The 17,454-nt window shown below is 46.0% G+C and overlaps 1 pseudogene; it reads right to left on the reverse strand.

Annotated features, from left to right (window-relative positions):
* Positions 1–909: 909 nt before the first annotated feature.
* Positions 910–1,570, reverse strand: LOC138084673 (ribosomal protein eL22-like 1; annotated as a pseudogene).
* Between the last annotated feature and the right edge of the window lie 15,884 nt (positions 1,571–17,454).

Here is a 17,454-nt window from a genome sequence, read left to right on the forward strand (position 1 = left end):
CGCCTTATGCATGTGGTGAATGTTGATTGACCCCAGTTGGATGTGATTCATCTCCTTTTCTCTTCCTCCTTCTCTATTAACTTCCTATTCATGGAGGCCCCTGCCTCTTTCCCCCACCCTCTTTACAGCTCCCGAGTCCCCATTTCCTCATTCTTCTTTATCTTAATAATTCCAATAGTTTGCAATTTATCATCCAGAAGAGGTCCGTGTCCCAAGTTCAAAATAACCTGGGAAGAAAAGTGAACGCTAATAAATAAAATCATAGGTATGGGGTATGCCCAGGCTGACCGAGTTACTCACCCGCCCACGTGGCTTATACAAGCTGTTCAGTTTCATGTGACTCTCCAGAGAGGGGAAGGAAGCAGAGGGCATGGAAAAGCTCCCCTCATGTTGCCTCAGTCCTCTTTACCTTAGGAAGCAGGACATGATATTTGGAAGCAGCTACAGTGATGAGGGTGCCCTTGTTTCCCATGGGTCCTGTCATTGGACCCAGTGGAATTTGGAAATTAACCAGTCATTAAAAAGAGAACTTGATATCATTAAGAACTTCAGCCACATGCAAAAGTAGAGACAGTCATAGAGTCACCATCATACACTCATCCATCAATCTCAATAAACTCACAATCTTCTTTCATCTCCATGCCCACCCACTCTCGATTACTTTGAAGTATATCATTTGTATGCAGCATTATAATATGCCATATTAAAGATACATTTATACACATATAAATGTACTGAATATTTATTGCTAGATGATAAATGCTCTTTTATTTTTTTAAGAGTAATTTTTTTATTCATTAAAAAACTGATAAAGTAAAGATCCACTTCAAGAAGTTCCTCTTGTATGTTTTATTTGTTTTATTAGCAAATAAAGCATCTCATTAGCATCCCTATATGGGATGGCTTCATCTAGTCCTCAGACTCAGATCCATCTTTATCTTTACTAATTTGTAAGTAATGAAGTTTGGAAGTCTCTTTGTCAGATGCAGCCACACCAAACCAATCACAAAGATTGTTCTTTTCATGGAATTTATTTCTTGGTAAAGTATTTCAAATGCCATTTGGATACCTGTTTATCAGAAACAGCTGTGATTTTACTCTTGAAGTGTTGAAACGTGGACAGCCTTGCCAGGATTCCCAGTTTTTCCATTCATTGTAAGTTTCTTTTGTAGAAACTGTTCAAAATTTCCAGAATCAAAAATTCCATCTTCTCCTGGATGCTGCTGCTGCTGCTGCTAAATCGCTTCAGTCGTGTCCGACTCTGTGCGACCCCATAGACAGCAGCCCACCAGGCTTCCCCGTCCTTGAGATTCTCCAGGCAAGAACACTGGAGTGGGTTGCCATTTCCTTCTCCAATGCATGAAAGTGAAAACTGAAAGTGAAGTCACTCAGTCGTGTCTGACTCGGCGACCCCATGGACTGCAGCCTACCAGGCTCCTCTGCCCATGGGATTTTCCAGGCAAGAGTACTGGAGTGGGGTGCCATTGCCTTCTCCATCTACTGGATGAGTAAGGTCTAAATTGAACTTCCAGGTTGACTTCTTAAGCTTCTTGTCGTTCTTTGGCGCCATCTTGAAGGCCAGTTGTGCGATTAGGGAATGGCCTTACCTTACTTGTTGTTGCTGCAAATTCTTCTGCCAGCATATGAAGACACCTAAAGCCCAGGCTGACCCTCGTGAAAGTGACGGGCCTCCTGGAGAGAGAGAGGCAGAGGCATAGTTGAGTGCATACCTATGAGTGATCTGATTACATTGGGCAGGATATCATCTGAGCAATTCCAGATGATATCCTGCCCAAACTGGTGACTCACAAAATCATGAGCATACAAAAGAGCTGTTGATTCAAGTCACTACATTTTGGAGCGCTTTGTTACTCAGCAATAGCTAATTGGTGCATACCCCAAAGTGAGTGTTAATCCCTTAATTTCACTGAACATCTAATTAGTACCAAAATTTTCTTGATTATATCATAAATGTTTTTTCTACACTTTGCTTGTTTTTGTCAGGTTCCACTAAGGTGTGTGTATTTTGATTGATGGATAAGTCTTTTATGTATCCTTTAATCTAGAGTTTCCATTTCCAATCTTTTTTTTTTTTTCCTGGAATTTATTTTTCAAAGGACACCCTGTGTCCTTTATCCTGTAGACTTTTCCATAATCTGATTTTGCTGAATGCTATGTTGGCTTTGGGGGCTTCCCTGGTGGCTTAGATGGTAAAGAATCTGCCTGCAATGCAGGAAACCTGGGTTCGATCCCTCAGCTGGGAAGATCCAGAGAAGGGAATAGCTACTCACTCTAGTATTCTTGCCTGGAGAATTTCATGGACAGAGGAGCCAGGTGGGCTACATACAGGCCATGGGGTTGCAAACTAACACTTCATAGTGCATTTGGTGTGTTCCTTTGTCCCCAGATTACCTGTAAACTGGCAGTCAGTTAGGTCTGGAGGCTTGTTGGGGTCAAGGTTTGATTTATTTTGGCGCTGTGTTCTTCCAACAGGAGGTATCAATATCTTGTTGCTTTTTGGTCACGTGGCTGCCCTTTCTTAGATTGACTAATCCATTAGTTTTAACAAAATGATATGGCAGTTATTCACTCTTCATTTGTCAACCATAACAGTTCTATTAATATAAATTTCTTTTAATAAAGTATTTGGTTACCAATGCCACCGCATATAGAGCAAAGGCAGGAGAATGGTTTGATTCTTTCCCTTTATTTGCCAATTTTCAAAAGAATGAGCTTGTTCCTTAGCATCCTTTGGAGGTGACCAACAAAGTTGATTTTATTTTTTGAGCGTCATTATAAACTCACGAATTTAAACATTTTGATGTGTTTTTTAATACAGGGAATTGTCCCTATTGATGCTGAAATTGCACCAGCTTTCACCAGTGGGAGCCTATTCAAGTTGGCTCCTGAGTCATTTTGACACAAATCCCGTAATCGTTGATAATGTTTGATAGATTCCTTGTTTCTGGTATGAAGATGTTCTGGCTTATTTTGTACTTTTTCCTGTCTTGGGCTGAGCATTAGCCTTTCCTTCAAGGATACGTAATTTTTTTGACATAGTTATACATGATGTTTCACAGGAAAAAAAAGCTTTGATGAGCTTTTTCCCCCGCTCCCCGCCTCTTTTTTGGTGAGAACAGAAAGGCCAGAAATGGTCAAGGAGGTCAGATTGTTTGGCACAGATAGCTGGCTTTCCCTGGGATAAGTTTGGAAAAGTCTACCAGGTAAGAGCATATCATTCTTAGGTTTGCAAAAGCAACAGTCTCAAGACAGATGACACTTCTTGGTGACCTACTGGTTTCCCTCAATGAAGAAGAAAACTTAGCTTTGTAAACAAAGGTGCAAAAGGAAGAGTGATCTCAGAGCTGGTTGATTCCATGGATTGGAGTCTGAAGATGGAGAAGCACATGGAAATATGACCTGTGGTCTGAGTCTTGAATGGGGCTCTTAGACCTACATCAGAGCATGGACGCAACCAACCTGCGGAGGCTGAGCTGTACCCCGAGGAGCAAGGGTGCCCGGGAGACCAACCACCCGTATGTCAGATGCCCCTTCTATTACTGATCCTGGGCAGTTAGCTTTTCTAAAGCCTGTTTTTCTCATCTGAGAACTAAACTCACCCCTCCTGGACACACTGTGAGGATGAAATGAGATGATCAGATGGAGATGGGACCAACTAGCACTTCTTGACTTGAGCTCGTCTCATTTTCTTTCCCCTTCTTCCAGAGATCCATGCCCCTAGACTTTCTCCATTTGGTTCATTCCCCAAACTAATGTAGTGTCAAAAAGCTTTGTCATTTCTCTTAGGGGACAGATTGAGAGGGAACCACAGAGGCGGTGGAAGACCATTGCCCAGAGGCTCTGGGTCCACTGGGTTCACAGGGCTCCATGTGGGCTCCAGAGGGGCCTGGTATCAATTCTCTCTGAGGCCATGGGCTGTTTCAGGGTCTCCCTGACTCCCTACTTTTTAAATAATTATTTTAATTTATTTATTTGATTGTGCCAAGTCTGTGTGCCAATACTCCAATACGTTGACCATCTGATGTGAAGAGTCAGTCAGTGGTTGGAAAAGACCCTGATGCTGGGAAAGATTGAGGGCAGGACGATAAGAGGGTGACAGAGGAAGAGATGGTTGGATGGTATCATCAACTCAATGGATGTGAGTTTATGCAAACTCCGGGAGATAGTGAAGGACAGGGAACCATGCAGTCCATGGGTTTGCAAAGAGTTGGGCTTGACTGAACGAGAACAGCAACAACAGCAGCCAAGTCTTAGTTGCAGCACGTGGGATCTTCGATATTCATTACGGCATGTGAGGTCTTAGCTGTAGCATGTGAACTCAGTTGCAGCATGCAGGATCTAGCTCTCTGCCCAGGGCTTGAACCCAGCCCCCCTGCATCGGGAGTGGGAATATTAACCATTGGACCCCTGGAGTCCCTATTGACGCCCTACCCGTGATGATGATGGTGAAATTGATGATACCAGCAGTAATATTAATAATTTTATGTAACACTGACCGAGCACTTTCTTTGTTCTGGGTTCTGTTTGAGGTATTATATTCCATTGGTTCAAGCTACCATCGTCTCTTCTCTAGGTTATGCAATAACTTCCCAACTGACCTTCACCCCTGCTGCCCTCCATCTATTTTTCACAGGCTGTCCAGAGAGACCCTTTTAAAACACAGGTCAGATCATGTTATTCCTCAAAGGCTGTCAATGTCCTTTATTCTCACTATGAATAAAAGATAAAGCATGCACGGTGGTCATCAAGCCCCTCATCCCCTGGTCGCTCACTGCCTCTCAGATCTCATTACCCTTCTCCCCTCGCTGTAGCCACCCTGGCTTTTGATAAGCACACCCCTGCCCCAGAGTCTTTGCCCATACTGTTCCTTCTGCATGGAAGGTTCCCCTCCCCACCCCTCCACCCTTTCGCTTCTTCCAGATTTCTGCACAAATAGGATCCCCTCAGCAGGTCTTCCCTTCCCTGATGGTTCTGCATAAACCAGCCCTCTCTTCTTGTCAGTTTCTAGCCTCATTTCTTCACAGCACTTCCACCACCTACTGTATTACACATTCACTCTTTGTGACTATCTGTCTCTGCTCCCTACAGCGCAAAGCCCATGAAAATAGGAATTTTTCATCTCTATCCTAAGCACCTAAGACAGTGACAGGTACATAATAGATGAGCAATAAATATCCATTGAGTGAATGATCACATATTAACTCAATAATCTTCTGTGCTAGGTACAATTATTTTTCCATCTTTATAGGTGAAGAAGCTGAGGCAAAACTATTAAGTTGCCACTTTAACTGGCAACCAGCTATTTGCTTAACATCTCGTAACAAGTTAGTGGAAAGATGGAACTGGCGGATCAGGATGGCAAATGGAGACCATTGCCCAGGATCTCCTTTGCCTCTTTCTTTTCCTCCTCGTTCACTATGGGAATTTATAGGGGATTTCTTCTTCCTCTCTACCCACCTGGGCTTCTGCCCTGGCCCCGTGTCTGCCTGTCTGCCCTGAATTTCAGGCTGGACTAAGTAGAAGGGAACCCAGAGGTCCCCTTACCCTCCCGATCTGCTTGGCCAGCTCCTTATATGCTGTCTCCCCGGCTGCCCCAAGGGTACCTACCCCAGCAGAAGGATTCTCCATACCTGCAGATGCACCTGCTTCTGTCTGACCATCAGAGATTACATAAAGAGGGGAGGTGAGAGAAGTTGCAGGGAGAGGAGGCAACTTGTTCATTTCTTTTTTTTTTTCTTTTTGACCGTGTACTCCAAACTTTTATTATGTAGACAGATTCTTATTCAGCAGGCCTGAGAAATAAGCTCCCAGGTGATCTTAAGTCACACTCTTAATTATCAAGGGTATAGATATTGAGCAGAGTTGCAACTTTGGTACCACTGAAATTTTGAGCCAGCTCATTCTGTTATGGCCTGTCCTGTGCATTGTAAGATGTTTAACAGCATCCCTCACCTTTTACACACTCCTTGTGACAAGTCAAGGTATCTCTGCTGTTGCTGCTGCTAAGTTGCTTCAGTCGTGTCTGACTCTTGCGACCCCATAGACGGCAGCCCACCAGGCTCCCCCGTCCCTGGGATTCTCTAGGCAAGAACACTGGAGTGGGTTGCCATTTCCTTCTCCAATGCATGAAAGTGAAAAGTCAACGTGAAGTCGCTCAGTCGTGTCTGACTCTTCGCGACCCCATGGACTGCAGCCCACCAGGCTCCTCCGTCCATGGGATTTTCCAGGCAAGAGTACTGGAGTGGGGTGCCATTGCCTTCTCCATGGTTTGATGGGACCCATTTAAATTTTTTTTTATTTTATTTTTTAATTGAAATATAGTTGATTCACAGTGTTGCCTCATTTCTGCTGTACAGCAAAATGATTCAGTCATACATGTGTATGTTAAAAGAGTTAGTGGCTCAGTTGTGTCTGACTCTCTGCAACTCTATGAACTGTATAGCCTGCTGGGCTCCTATCCATGGAATTCTCCAGGCAAAAATACTGGAATGGGTTGCCATTCCCTTCTCCAGGGGATCTTCCCAACCCAGGGATCTAACCTGGATCTTCTGCACAGCAGGCAGGTTCTTTACTGTCTGAGCTACCAGGGAAGCCCTTACCTGTATACACATTCTCTTTTTGAATATTCTCCTCCGTTCTGGTTTATCATAGGATATTGAATGCACTTACCTGTGCTATAGAGTAGGACCTGGTCGTTTATCTGTTCTCTATATAAAAGCTTACATCTGTTAATCCCAACTTCCTGCTCCTTCCCCCTCCCATCGCCCCCCACCCCCTTGGCAATCACCCGTCTGTTCTCTGCATTGTGACTCTGTCTCTGTTTCGTAGAGAGCTTCATCCCTGTCCTGTTTTAGATTCCACAGAGAAGTGACATCATACGGCATCCGTCTTTGTCTTTCCGACTTACTTCATTTAGCAGATAATCTCTAGTTGTGTCCGTGTTGCTGCAAACGGCAGTATTTTGCGCTTTTTTATGGCTGAGTAGTGTTCCCCTGTATATATACACATCGTCTTTATCCATTCATCTGTCTACCGGGGTCAGTTTGATGTCATCACTTTAACAGAGCTATGTCAAAAGAGCCATGTTGGCAATTCCCTTTGGGTTTTTGTTTTCATTAGAAAAATTATTAAGCTTGCACTCAGAGAAGTTTTTCCTTTGTAGCATACAGTTCTATGGATTTTGACAAATTCATAGTGTCATGCACCCACCACCATGATCCCGACACAGAATAGTTCTGTCACTACCAAATTCTCTTCTGTCCTGTCCTCTTCCCATGAACACTCCCCCCCTCCCCCCACTTTGCCATCATTGGTATGCTATCCATCGTCACAGTTTTCCCTTTTCTAGAAAGTCATGTCAATGGAAGCATATACTGTACGGCCTTTTGAGTTGGGATTCTTTCACTTAACAAATCTGTGATGCGTCTATGGTATTGCTGCATGTGTCGACTGAGTATTCTTTTTTATCGTCAAGTGATATTCCATTGTATGAATATACCACATTTATATTATGCATTCACCATTGAAGGGTATTCAGGTTGTTCCCAAGTTTTGACTACTCCACATGCTGAGTGCAGGGTTTTGTGTGAATATACAAGTTCTCATTTTTCTTGGGGAAATACCTAGGACTAGGATTACTAGATCATGTGATAAGCCGTTGTGACTCCATGGACTGTACAGTTCATGGAGTTCTCCTGGCCCGAATATGGGAATGGGTAGCTGTTCCCTTCTGCAGCGGGTCTTCCTGACCCAGGAATCGAACCAGGGTCTCCTGCACTGCAGGCGGATTCTTTTCCAGCTGAGCTACCAGGGAAGGCCTTACCTTTATAAGAAACCGCCAAACTGTTTCTCAACAGTGGCTGAACGTTTTGTTTTCCTATCAGCAGTATATGAAAGTTCCGTTCCTCACCAGCATTTCTTTTTAAGAAAAAAATAGTTTTATTTCCCTGTTTATGGCTGTGCTGGGTCTTTCCCACCACGCGCGCTTTTCTCTAGCACAGTGTGCGCGCTTCGTGTTGCGGTGGCTCCGCCTTGCAGTGTGTCTTGCTGTAGAGCGCACACTTTAGGGCGTGTGGGCTTCAGGAGTCGAGGCTCCCGGGCTCTAGAGCACAGGTGCAAAAGTTGTGGTGCGTGCTCGCCACCAGCATTTCATATCGTCACTTTAAAAAAGATTCTGCAGCCATGCTAGCAGGTATATATGATACAGAAAACATCTTTGTATGTGTTTATTGGCTCTCGAGGAGTAAAACTGGCCACCCCAAAGTGTGTCTTTTTCGTATAAGTATTATTTCAGGCTGACTGCTTTAGAGAAACAGGAGCCTCAGGAAGTCTTTCTTTTTACTTACGTTTCCCTTCTCAACTGCCTAAAAAAAACTCTAGTTAAACAGCCTGGCTCAGGAAGTGAGCTACTGCCAGAGACAGCTATTAGGTCGGCCAAAAAGTTCATTCCAGTTTTTTTTTTTTTTTTATCACATCTAACATCTTATGGAAAACCCAAATGAAGTTTTGGTCAACTCAGTAGGAAAAACATGAGCTAGGTCGGCCAGGGGAAGCTTTTAGCAAGGTGTGTTTGATCCAAGTCCTCTCTATGCACCTTATCTCTGCTTGGCATGGCAGACATCTATTTACCAATATTTACTTTTTTTTCACCTTCGTATGAATCCCCTATGAATCCTCCCTTTGAGGTCTCAGACCCCTCAGCCCTCTCCCTTAGTCTAGAATGACATAAATACTCCATTTGACCTGACTATCTTTAGAATCTCTCATGTGTGAATTCCCTGTATGTACATCAGTAAGTTTGATTTTCTCCTATTCATCTGTCTAATGCTAGTTTAATTCTTAGACCAACCAAAAGAACAGTGAATGGTCGAGGGAAAATTTCTTTTCCTCTCAGACATTGCCATCCCTCTATTTTCTTTAGTGAAGAGTTCAAATGTCTTTATATCAAAATTGTTGCCTCTTTTGTTTTTATTCCCCTCTTGCTTCCTTGGAGTGGTCCTCTCAGGGGTTACTTACAATGCTGCCTCCTGAGTTTGAATTCCTAAAACTTCGCACCCAATAAAACATAACTCTCAAAAAAACAAATGGGCATGCATCCTAAGAACTTTGCTCCCCTGTCTGAGGGACTCAGAGGAAATGGTTGTTTTAAGGTTACTCCATCCAAGAACCTCTGCCAAATATTGAGAAGTTTGGTTGTGTGTGTGTGTGTGTGTGGGGGGGGGTGTGTATGTTTTCTAGAACTAAGAACCCCAGTAGCTACATTCTATTTTTGGTAGCTGAGAAAATTCTCCAAGGCTGTCTAGCCTAATCCTATTTCTCTGCTTTTCAGAAATAAGAAGACCGAGACCCAGGGAGGAAAGGCTTTTGCCCACATCCCACAGAGAGAAGGTTCCTAAGCGGGATCAAGATCTTAGCTTGACTAACTTCATTTCTAAAAAAGCCCCAAACTCCTTCCACTGTAGACCTTAGGTGCTACATGAGATGCTGAAGATATATAAATGGCCCCAGACCCTGGGAAGTTATTTGGAGGAATGGAAGCAATGCTAGGAAGAGAAGAAATGCGTGGACATGCATTTCTTGGTTGCTGAAAATTCTGGTGGAAAAGGAGAGGAAAGATGGAGTTAGCTGAGCCAAGCTTCCTGGAGAAAGGGAGCTTTGGCTTCCAGTTTGGGATGAAAGCATAAAGTCTTGCATCTGTCACTGTGCCTGTATGTATGAGTTTCATCTTTGACAGAATTGTGTGTATTGGGTATGCTCACAGTATATATGGGATGATAATCGTTTTCCTCATTTAGTAATAAACATGAGTAACTGTGAAGCTCAAAGTTAGCATCTGTTTGGTATATTTGAGGGTGGGTTTTTGGGTCTTGCTTAACTCTGAATGTTCTTCATCACTCTCATCTCTGAGGCCTCAGGTGGGGAGCCCCTCCCTGGTGACCCCTCCCACAGTCCAAACTGCAGCTGCCAGCACTTAAATCCAGTGAGCAGTGAGTTCTCGGATTTGCTTCTAGTTGAAATCAATATTTGCTGAGAAGAATGCATCTTAATTTCAGCGGCCAGCTCTCCGGGCGAGAATTGCTCTAAAACAAACCTCCAAACCCACAGACTTAATGCGTCCTAGTTCCGTTGTTTAGTAAATCTCTCTGTACAGAGAGAAATCCATTAGCTGACGGGGCAGGGATGGGGGTGGTGGGATGTGGGGAGAAAGAGAGTGGAGGCCCCCAGATGCAGCCTCAGCAGCAGAGATGGGACTGAGAGCCTGGGGCACCCAATGAGAACTCAGCCACGTCCCTGGACCCAGCCCAGGACATTCCCGGCCTCCTGCAAGCCGGGAGGCTCAGCCAGGGTGTCACTGATAGAATGAATGGGAGGAGACCCCTTTCCCCAGTGCCTGCTTGGGGAAGTATTTTCTAATTGCCAGTTGTCCCATCCTAAATCTACAAGGAGGCAATTGATTTTCTTTTTAGCAGAACTGGGGGAAAGCAATCATTTACCCCAGAATATGGGTTTTAATGAATCTGTGAAACATATGAGGTCACCCTGATTACATCTTCCCCTGACAGCCCAGGATGGCTCAGCAGCAGCACTCAGAAGACTTCCTGAATGAGGAGGCTTTCCCAACCCAGCTCCCTCCCTTTGCTCTGCTGAGTCAGAGTATGTCTTAGAGCTTTTCTCCCTGGAAGTCAGGGGGCCTGGGTTTAGGCTCAGCTTAACCCACCATGAGGGTATCTCTGGTGGCTCCACAGTAAAGAATCCACCCTAGAGACCTGGGTTCAATCCCTGGGTCAGGAAGAGCCCCTGGAGAAGGAAATGGCAACCCACTCCAGTATTCTTGCTGGAAGTGCTATGGACAGAGAAACCAGGCAGGCTGCAGTCTATGGGATTGCAAAAAAGCTGGACATAACTGAGTGACTAAACAACAGCAACCCACCATAGACAGGCAACAAGAGCCTGGGCTCCAAAGTCACTGTCACCTGAGCAAGCACCCAGCTTTACCACTTTCTACCTGAACATCTGTAGGCAGCAGCTTTAACCTCTCTGAGCTTCAGTTTCCTCAAGAATCCTCTAGGGAAGAATCATTGTCAGAACACAAACCTCTGGGTTTAAAGTGTCAGGTTGATACTTGGTGGGAAAGGCAAGGAAGCAATAATTACCAGTTAGCACCTCAGTTTTCCCTCTCTGTATAATGGATTGAATGTTGTTTTACAATGAATTACAAGGAAGGATGAAAACAACGAGAAACAGTAGTATGGGAGTTCCTTTTGTGCTCAAATGCCAGAGATCAGAAATGAACTCCGGAACCAGGTCTTCAGGAAATGGTGTGGAAGGCACGCCCCTTTCCCTTAGAAGAATCCAGTCTACGACTGCTGGCTTCAAATTAGGACGTTCCATGTTCAGTTTATTCCCTAATTTTCCAGATAGGGTAACTAAAACTCGGACAGGGTCAGTGACCTGCCTGGGGTCACCAGCCAGCCAGCTGGGAGCAGTGGAGTCTCAGATCCAGGGCTGCAGACTCCAGGACGTCAGGCCTTTTGCCAAAGGTAGGGTCCTACCTTCACTTGCTTCTTGTTTTAGGAAACTCAGACCACCTGAGGTGGGAGGCAGTGGCCTGAGTGAAAGGGGAAATGAAAGCTGAGGGGGTGTTGATGAAGGAGCAGGGACCACAGAGGAAAAGGTATTTTTACCTTGAATTATTTTTATTAAATGTCACAACAGCTTCACAGCATTTGGGATCCAGGTAGACAAATCAATGAAAATAATTATAGCAAACATGCTGCCTTCCGCCTTCCCTCCTTCTTCCATCCCCACAGCTCCCTTGGACTAAGCGAGGGGCTGGATCACTCAGCTTTGTGCTCCAGCCCCAGGGGAGCAAGGGCGGCAGCCCCTCTGACCTCTGCCTTCTCTTCTCTTTGTTTACAAGCTGCTTGGCCCGACTCGAGGCTCAGATCTTAGAGAAAGGAACAGCTCCAGCAAGAGCAGCAGCTTCAGTGATGGCAGCAGCAGCAGAAAAAATGAGCCAGAGGCCAGAGAGAGAGAGACAAGCAACTCCTACAGTGACTTAGAAACTGGTAAGAGGGCTTTTATTCTTAGAATCCATTTATGGCTTAGAAATAAACCTTCTGTCAAGCCTTTTATTGCTAGTCAGATGACAAGATAAGTCAGAGTCACATGAATGAAGGCTGTTGGAGTCATCTATCCATTCACCCATCCATCCATTCAACCACTCATCCAACCATCCATCCTTCCACCCATCCATCCATTCAACCACCCAGCTATTCACTCATCTACCTACCCACCTATCCACTCAAGTATCCATCAGGCTGTGCATCCATCCATCCATCCATCCATCCATCCATCCATCCAACCATTCATCTTTCCATCCAACCATCCACTCACCCACCTACCCACCTATCCACTCAAATATCCGTGATTTTGCCCATCTGTTCATCCTTCCATCCATTTATCTATTCATTCATGTATCTATTCATCCCTTTTCAATCATTCAATGACCATTTATTGAGGATCTATAGGAAATGGCATTGTAGTGGAAAGGGTTGATAACCCTGAATCAAATTCTTGCTCTGCCATTTCAGAGGTATCTTTGCTTGCTCGATGTCTTCTATTTGCCTTCCAGAGTCACTGTGTAGACCTGTACAGATGGCGTCAGGAGCCCCCCTGCCTCCTGACTTCTGTGTGGGCTTGTCTCATGGAAAGGATGAGCAGGAGATGAGAGGGAGGGAGGGAGGAGACCAAACCTGGAGCCTTTTCCTCCCTCTGGGGTCCCTCAGCTGAATCTCATGGGTCTTACTATGTGGCCCTCTCCACACAACCCTTTCCATCTTTGGGTTGTGGGACTCTCCCTTTCAGGTAAGAACACCAGTATTTACCTGCCCCAAGGTACTTCCATATTCCTTATGGTTTTCCTATGCCCTGACCACGCCTTTAAAATAACCCTTTCATTAAACTTTCCTGAATAACTGAAGTTATTTCAGTTTCAGTTGGCCATCAGTTTCCTCCTGGGACCTAGACTAATATACCCTGTGATCCTGAGTAAATTTTGTCTTACCTCTTCAAATCTCAATTCCTCCACAGGTAAAATGAGACTATAAATTCTGCCCTGCAGGATTGTTGTGAGGCTCAGGGAAGATAAAGGGCTTACCCAAGTTTGTGCAGCTGGTTAAGGGGCAGGGCTGGGAGGCAACACCAGAAATATCTGAGCCAAAACCCAACCTCCTAGCATCTGGTGCCCTAGGGTGTGGCCACTCTGGGATAAGTGGCAACGGAGGGTCACATTAGTGGACTCAACGACCCTCTTCAGCCTCACAGGGTCCTCCTGGCCAGTCTGGCTTTGGTGTGCTGTGCTTAGTGGCTCAGTCATGTCGGACTCTTTGCAACTGCAGGGACTGCAGCCTGCCAGGCTCCTCTGCCCGTGGGATTCTGCAGGCAAGAATACTGGCTTTGGTACCTTGCCCTCATTGCTCAGATGCTGGCAGAAGGGAAGCAGTTTGCATCCTTCTTCCTCCCACTGCAGAGACAGTCTTAGAGGGCCTGAACCATCAATTCCATTCAAGAGCAGTCAAGAGCGGCATTCAGGAAAAGGATGCCCCGGTGTTGGCTGATGAGGTCAAAAGAAGTATTGCCAAATTTCCTTCTTAATCAAACAGATAGTAAAGGAAAAGGGAGCTGGCATTTGTCGTGAGAGCTCCATGAGCTAGGTGCTTGAATGAATTCTCTCATTTAATCTCCCAGCAATAGAGGAAGTGGGAATTTTTACCCCTATTATTCACGTGAGGAAACTGAGGCTTTGAAAGGTTAAATAGCCCACACAATATCCAGCCAGTAAAGGATGGGGTAGGTGAGGGACCACGCAAACCCAGTCCTGCCTGGATAGCCTTGTCTTTTCCCATATTACCAGGATTAACAGAAGGAGACCATACTCTGTTTTACTGGCTCGGCAATTTATATTTCTTTCCTGCATCTTCTGGGACTTGGGTCCATCAGTTACTCTTCTTACGCTCTCTCCTGCATCTTCAAACTTGCTCTCTTCCTTGGCTCCCTCTCTTCTACATAAGAATGTGTGGAAGTCTCCTGAGTCCTCGAATCATGCGTTTGCTCAACCTTGCTTTCTCTACCCATCACCAGTCTCTCTTACCCTACTCCATCTTCTCACCTACCGCTGCCAGCCTTCTGTCCCCGTCACGCCTTGTCCAGCGAAGGCTAGTAATGACCTGGTCACCGATTTCAACAGGAACCGTCTAGTTTCATCTTCAGCTTCGTTGATTCATTCAGTAAATTTTGCTGAGTCCCTGCTCTGTGACAGGCATAATTCTAGATACTAGAGATAAAGCAATGAATGAAAGAAAAGAACAAAACAAAACAGATCCCTGCCATCATGGAGCTTACATTCCAGTGGTTTGGGGTGACAGATGATATTAATGAAAAAGTACAGCACCCCTTGCATTTCTCTCTCTGTGTGTCTCGGTTATGTGTCTCCCAGGCCAAGTCTTCTCGGTCCTATCTGAGAGCACTCCCTGCCCCCCTGTTTTTCTCACCTGTGGAGGCTGATCCGCCCACCAGCTCTGTCCTTGGTCCTGATACCCCCTTATTCACTCCAGAAAGACCTCATCTACTCCCTGGCTTCAGCTGCCCGAATTTGAGGGACTCTTGAATCCAAAGAGTCAACCTAGGCATTGATTTCATGCTGCAGATGTATTTATCCAGCTGCCTCTTGACTCTTCCACCTGGGTTTCTTGCCTCAAGGCCCTTTGGACCACAGAATATCCTTCACTGAATATTCTCTCCCCAACTCCCACTCTGCTCCTTTCCATGTATTCCCAGGCTCTGTGTGGTCCCCAGTATTCCCAGGTGTGCATGCTGGTCTCCTGGTCTTTATCTTATATGTCCCCCCCTCTTCCTGAGACCTATCTCCCAAGCTGGTTCCTCCTGCTCCCTCCTGCCCCCAACCACTACCTCATCCCATCACTTCCGTGGACCCCCACAGCCACCTCACCTGCAGTGTCTGTCCACTACGTTCAAGCACAGCGCTTGGCATATAAGGGTCACCCACTTAGTGTATGCCGCAGGAATGTGTGCATGTCTAAATAAGGAAATACAAATGCCTTCCCTGCCTGCAAGCTCATGAAATCCTCACAGCAACTCCGAAAATGGCCAATAACACCTTCCTTTGACAACTCAGAAATCTGGGACTTAGACACATGCAAGACATTCTTGCAGCTAATAAGGGGAAAAGCCAGAGCTGCAACGTTCCTATTTCTCTGGATTTGAGAAATCCAACACTTAGGGCTTCAGGCTGGGCTAGAACGGTTCCAGGAGTGACTTGCCAAGAAACAAGAAGTTCTCTGAGTGGATGAAGTCATGTTTCCAGAGCTAATAAAGCCAAGGTTCTTACCGCATTCTCCAAGGGAGAGAAATTTAAAGTGCAGCTGTAGTCCTTGGCGGCTCCGGGTGACCAGAGAGCCCAAGGTCAGCCCTGCTGAGAGTGTGATTTGCCCCCAGAAGCATCCACTGCGTGCTAATGGTGTACACAGTACCGCTCCAAGCCTGGCCAAGCTGCCGAGTTCATAACCACTGGCTGATTGTAGCATCATGGGAAATAAACTCTTCAAAAAAGTAAGCAAAATTTGCTGCTGCAAGTCGGGGGAGAAAAACAGAACCATTGCAAATGCATATTAAGTATATCTGACACTGTGTATAATATGGTTTCAATGCCAGGCAACTTGTTAGCTTCCTAATATGTGTATTCTGGAGTGTTTGCAAATATGTTACAGGGCTTGGCAAACAGCTCCACAGGCACCATGGAGAGGCTGCTCTTACTTTAAGCCAATGTCATCTGTGGCTTTTCAACTCTCTCCTGCCCCAGTTAACCCAGGCCTGGGTTGGTGGCCCCCGGAGCAACTCATCTCATTGCCATCCTTTCCATTCTTTTGGTCAGAAAATCAGTGGATCCACCAACTCAGCTTGCTATGGAGGGTTGCAGCCGCACCTCGGGCTGGCCTAAAACCCTGGAGTGCCAGGGCTAAAGGGGCCTTGCTAAAGCTTCTAGTCCTAGGACTTTCCCGGCTGTACAAAGGTTAAGACTTCCCCTTCCAGTGCAAGGGGTGAGGATTCACTCCCTGATCAGAGATCTAGGATTCTACATGCCTCACAGCCAAAGAAACCAAAACACAAACTGCAGAAGCAATGTTGTAACACATTCAATAAAGACTTTTAAAAAATGATCTATATAAACAAAAAAGTTAAAAAAAAAAACAAAGCTTCGAGTCCTAGCACCCATTGTACAGCAGAGAAAACTGAGGTCCAGATAGGACCAAGGGACCAGAAAGGCCCTTGACTGAAGGCAATGGTGCAAGATGATAGCGGTAGGAGGACTGGATCTAGGCCATCCGCAGCATTCCTGGACATTTTGCTTGGTGCCTAGAGTTGAGGGACAGGCTGTTATGTGTCTTCAGGAACTGTTGCACTTTTTGACAGAGGCCAGAACAGCAATCGGATTTCCCTTGTGGCTCAGACAGCTAAGAATCTGCCTGCAATGCAGGAGACCCAGGTTCGATCCCTGGGTCAGGAAGATCCCCTGGAGAAGGAAATGGCAACCCACTCCAGTCTCCTTGCCTGGAGAATCTCCATGGACAGAGCGGCCTGGCGGGCTACAGGCAGACACGACTGAGAAACCAGCATTCTCAGAGCAGCCAGCAGGGAATGAAGGAGGAGCCAGCATCCTTCTCTCGTGACTCTGGGTGGAACAAAGCAGCCCCGTGCTTGTTCCCATTCTCCACCTGGTACCCTGCCTTCCAGAGCAAAGGGTGTGGGTCCCCGTTGCAGCCACAGGGCCAGCCAGGATGAAAATGGGAGGCCTGCTGAAGGCAGATACTGCCCTGCTGAAGGCAGATACTGCCTTTGCTGGCTGACTTGCCGTCTTTCTGGCCGAGGGAACAGAACCTGAGGAGCTCGCCCTGAGCAACGGAAATCCCCACTCGACTTGGTTTCCGTAATCTGCCTGCAGATCTTGCCTGGTTAACCCCGTGGGTCATTTTAATTTTCCAGAAGCTTTTCGACTTCCCTTGGATCCTTAATCAGATAAGGGGATCTGTGCATGTGTTTGTGTGTGTGTATGTGTGCGTGTGTGTGCGTGTGTGTATGCAAGCGTGCATGCACACCCGTGCCCGGGCTCACTCAGATCTCCTCCCCCCTTTTTCCTTCCCTCTTTCTCTCCCACAGGCACACTCTCTCCCCTTCTCTCTCTCTCCATAATCACTTCCCATCTCTTCCAGAATGCTTAATGGAGTCTGGAGAGGAGACCAAGGACGATTTCATCTCCAAGCGGGAGCCAGCCCTCACACCCCTCTCCCTTCCCCATCATCTCTTTCCCTATCATTCTGAGAGCGGATTTGGCAAAGTGCTTTCTCCGAGGAGGGA

Source organism: Capricornis sumatraensis, chromosome 8 (assembly GCF_032405125.1).
Source record: "Capricornis sumatraensis isolate serow.1 chromosome 8, serow.2, whole genome shotgun sequence".
NCBI lineage: Eukaryota > Metazoa > Chordata > Mammalia > Artiodactyla > Bovidae > Capricornis > Capricornis sumatraensis.